Source organism: Babylonia areolata, chromosome 13 (assembly GCF_041734735.1).
Source record: "Babylonia areolata isolate BAREFJ2019XMU chromosome 13, ASM4173473v1, whole genome shotgun sequence".
NCBI lineage: Eukaryota > Metazoa > Mollusca > Gastropoda > Neogastropoda > Buccinidae > Babylonia > Babylonia areolata.
This window is the reverse complement of record NC_134888.1, coordinates 18,206,849-18,211,654: the sequence shown is the minus strand read 5'-3', so window position 1 is coordinate 18,211,654 and position 4,806 is coordinate 18,206,849. Positions and strand designations below refer to the sequence as shown.

Below are 4,806 nucleotides of genomic sequence, written 5' to 3'. Positions count from 1 at the left end.
GCCAGGGCGCAGACTTTTTTGCTACCCAAAGACTGGCTATTGATCTTACCAACAGACGTCTGGTGTCCCTGGATGGAGATCTGGTGATTCCTGGACGACTGGCACGCTCGCAAGCAGGAAGAGGCATACACAAGATTCATTCCCGCTACGAAGCAATTGTAGAGGATTTTCCTGCACTCCTAGTACCTTCCTTCACAGAAAACAAGCATGGTGTACTCCACTACATCCCCACTACTGGTTCTCCTGTGCATGCACATGCACGTCGCCTCGACCATGAGAAATTGACAGCTGCTAAGGCAGAGTTTGATGAAATGGAGCACCTAGGTATCGTCCGCCGTTCATCTTCCCCTTGGTCATCACCACTGCACATGGTGAAGAAAAGCAATGGCTGCTGGCGTCCCTGCAGAGATTATTGTCGACTCAATGATATAACTAGAGATGACCGCTACCCCCTTCCCCACATCCAGGACCTGAATGCCAACCTTGCTGGAAAAATAATTTTTTTCCAAAATTGACCTTGTTCGCGGCTACAACCAAATCCCAGTTGCACCACAGGATATTCCAAAAACAGCAGTCATCACCCCATTCGGCCTGTATGAGTTTCTGAAAATGCCGTTCGGTCTGAAAAATGCAGCTCAGGCGTTTCAACGCTTCATGGATGGTGTTTTGAAGGACCTAGATTGCTGTTTTGTGTATCTCGATGACATTCTTGTTGCAAGTGATTCACCCGAACAATATGAGGCCGATCTACGCTCCATTTTCAGCCTACTCACCTCCAACGGTTTAGTGGTCAATATCAAGAAATGCGTTTTTGGTCAATCTTCCCTGCATTTCCTTGGACATTTAGTCTCAGCAGCCGGGATTGAACCCCTGCCAGAAAAAGTTAGCGCAATTGTCGATCTTCCCACACCTTCTGATAAGAAAGCTCTTGAACGTTTTCTGGGAATGATGAATTTCTACCACAGATTTCTGCCAGGCATCGCAAAGCGCCTTGCACCTCTGACTGAGGCTCTCAAAGGTAAACCCAAGAAATTCACATGGACACCTGAATGTCAAGCTGCATTCCAGGAGGCCAAATCAGCACTGGCTTCTGTTGTTATGCTTCATCACCCCGACCCACAATCTGAAACAAAACTTTCGGTGGATGCATCAGACACTGCCATGGGAGCCGAACTGTCACAACAGCAGAATGGTGCCTGGAAACCCATTGCATTCTTCTCAAGGAAGCTCACACCAACCCAACAACGTTACTCAACGTTTGACCGTGAACTGTTGGCCATCTACAGTGCAATCCAGCATTTCCGCTACTTCCTGGAAGGAAAAACATTTACGGTGCTCACAGACCATAAACCACTAACTCATGCCCTGACAAGCAACACTGACAGATCCCCTCGCCAAGAACGTCAGCTTTGCTACATAGCCGAGTTCACAACTGACATCAGACACATCAGTGGGTCAGACAACATTGTACCTGATACACTCTCCAGGGCACCTATGCCTGACCAGGAGCCACTGATTGCTAGCACATCATCAATCCCTGCTGTAGATCTTGCTCAAATGGCAGCGGCACAACAAACCGATCCCAACGTTGCAGACTTACGCTCCAAACCAGGATCCCTACAACTAAAGGACATCACTCTGGATGGCACCCAAATTCTGTGTGATGTTTCTACTGGCCACCCTCGGCCGGTGGTACCTCCAGCATGGACAAAAACTGTATTTAATGTTTTGCACAACCTGTCTCACCCTGGACCCAAACCCACCACCCGCGCTATCTCAGCACGCTACATCTGGCCTGGACTCAAAAAGGATGTAAAGAACATGGGCAGGGCTTGTCATGAATGTCAGGCTAGCAAAATTGGCCGCCATACCAAAACTCCACTGTCCTCTTTTGACCCCCCTGATAGACGCTTTGGTGACATACACGTGGACCTTGTGGGACCCCTCCCCTTCATCAGAAGACTGCAATTATCTGCTTACCATCGTGGACAGATTCACAAGATGGCCAGAAGCTATCCCTCTCCCCAACGCAGAAGCTGTTACCTGTGCCAAAGCCTTATTGCGTACTTGGATCGCGCGATTCGGGGTCCCAAACACAATTACTTCAGACCAAGGCCGTCAGTTCACCAGCATACCACCCCCAGGCCAACGGCATGGTGGAAAGGTTTGATCACAGCCTCAAAGCTGCTCTCAAAGCTCGCCTCAGTGGACCACGCTGGATGGATGAACTACCGATCGTGATGCTTGGCATCCGGACAACGTGGAAAGAAGATCTTGATGCTGCTCCTGTTCTCTTCACTTATGGCACAAACCTCCGAGTGCCTGGCGATTTCCTTCCACCCCCATGTGCAGACAAAGTGTTCCCTTCCAGTACTTTCGTCCAAGAACTGCAAGAAAAGCTTAGAAAACTTTCCCCTTCCCCCCCTTCCCACCATGGATCATCAGCGTCGTACATTCCCAAAAACTTGCAGTCAGCGGATCAGGTGTACCTTCGACATGACGCACACAAAGGCCCATTAGTGAGACCTTACGATGGACCTTTCCCTGTATTGACCCGTGCTGAAAAAGACTTTGACATTTTCAAAGATGGAAAGGCTGTTCGCGTGTCACTGGATCGACTCAAGCCTGCTTATTCCCCACAAACTTTTCCCAAAACCAATCAGGATTCCCGTGTGTCTGAACCACAGGACCCTCATGCTCCTCAGGAAGATCGCACTGCCAAAACGGGTGATGGTGCCGGATCTGATCGCGTACCAGATCTGATGATGCACAAAGCAACATTCCAGCACCTGCCCAGTATCCTTTGTCAGATTATCCGGCACCACAAGTTACAACTCGCACAGGAAGACTGGTGCAGAAGCCAAAGAAATATCGAACATTTTACCGACTCAGCCGAGTCTGAACATTACAACATAGAACAGGTCGAACAGACATTTTCTTGTTCCCCTTATTAATGATACCTCAAAGACTCAACCAAGCTTATACTTTCCAAATGATATTGGACAGTTGTTAGCGAGTCTATCCATTATATTACTTGTTTTATTTTGGTACGTTTGCATTTAACGCAGTGCGCCGTTCTGGGGGGAGCCCTGTAGCACTCACCTAATGCGACTTACCTCATGACATAACGTCGCATGCGATTTGGGTTTTTAGTCAATTGTATTTGAAACCGGAAGCGTTGCTATGACCACGTTGTTCAACGACTGTTTTTGCGAAGTTGATTTGAGAATGTTTTAGTTTTGTTATTAAATGTTTTAAACGTTGTCCGGCGTCCGTGTGCTGCTTCAATACCAATGCATGTGTGTGTGTGTGTGTGTGTGCAAGATGATGGATAGGTACGTCAGAGAGATGTGTAGGTATTTCAAAGAAGAAGAATAGCATGGGGGGCAAAACGCCCCCCCCCCCCCCTCTTAAGCACAAAACGTCTCAGCATTCCTAGGCACAGGCAGCTTGAATTAACTTTCACCGCCGGTCAATTTAGAGTACAAAATTCCCTTGTGGTATAAACACAGAAAAGACAATGGCTGAGAATAGCTGGGGATTCCCCCTGCGATGTATAGAAAATATGGCCTATCCTACCACCGAACATTAAGAACAGTAGGTTAATGGATAACAAACCAATGAATGGTCACCTTTCAGTGACATGGGTCCTCTACCACGCCTGTGCATAAATGCGAGCTTGGCGGTGAAAGGGTTAAGGCCCAAACCGTTGAGGTCTTAGTTACGAACTGCCACAAACACTTGCGGACACAAAAGAAAAGAACAGAATAAGTGAGAGAGAAAAAAAAATGTTGGCTTCTTTGCCTTATGCATGGGGCAAAACGCTGACTTCTTTGCGCTATGCATGGGACAAAACGCTGTCTTCTTTGCCTTATGCGTGGGGCAAAACGCTTCGTGCCATCGGGCTATTCGCCTGCATGTGCTCCAGAGGAACACTGCATGTATGCGGGCAGATAGCATGCATTGCAATAATGGTTTCGGTGTCCAGATGTGCATGATCATTGTAGTGATTGCGAATGAACAGTGATCACTGAGGTTTTCAGACCATCTTAGTTTTGTTTTTTGTTTTTCTCAAGCAAATTTTGAACGGAACTCTTCAGGAATCCACGCTTAGCAGCGTGGGATTTATCTCACACACACACACACACACACACACACACACAGAGAGAGCACATGTACACACATTTACTCAAGTACGTCACATGCACGCACACACATACATACAAACATTACAAAAACAAAATGCACACACACACACTCTCACACATCTGTATCAATTTGAGAAAGTGGGTTGAATAAAATTAATACCCAACAGGATCTTTGGCTGGACCCAACAGTGGGGAACACGCTATACTTTCTATGGAAGAGCTGTAAGCTTTTCAACTATCGTTTAGCCGTAATTTTAATAAATCCGTTTTACGCAATGCTCGTACCAGCCCTGTACAAACACACACTTGGACCAGAGACACCTGCGCGCAGACGAACACAGTTACACACACACACACACACACACGTACGAAAGGCGCACGCACACACACACGCGCGCACGGCGCACGCACGCTCACGCGCGCACACACACACAGAGTTAGAAACTCAAACAGAACTCTGACTCCAAGTTTAATCCTGTGTATATTTTTTACCTTTTTGCCCTAAACTGAAATCTGCAAGCATTGTGTAAATTAAATGCACTTAAGAATTATAATCATTCGCATCCCAGATTTTATATTTATTTAAAAATGAATGAATAAAATATTTTTTTTAAGTCACGAGACATGTGCATGTTATGTGTCTGTAATGATGTGGAAA

At 46.8% G+C, this 4,806-nt stretch overlaps 1 protein-coding gene across 2 annotated transcripts in view; it reads right to left on the bottom strand.

Moving 5' to 3' along the window:
• Positions 1-4,604: 4,604 nt before the first annotated feature.
• LOC143289118 (uncharacterized) overlaps positions 4,605-4,806 on the bottom strand; it is a 12,164-nt gene continuing 11,962 nt past the window's right edge. For both annotated transcript variants that reach the window (XM_076597979.1, XM_076597980.1), the window contains exon 6: positions 4,605-4,806. This exon is cut by the window's right edge and continues 1,342 nt beyond it. The gene's annotated coding sequence lies outside the window, so the exon portion shown is untranslated.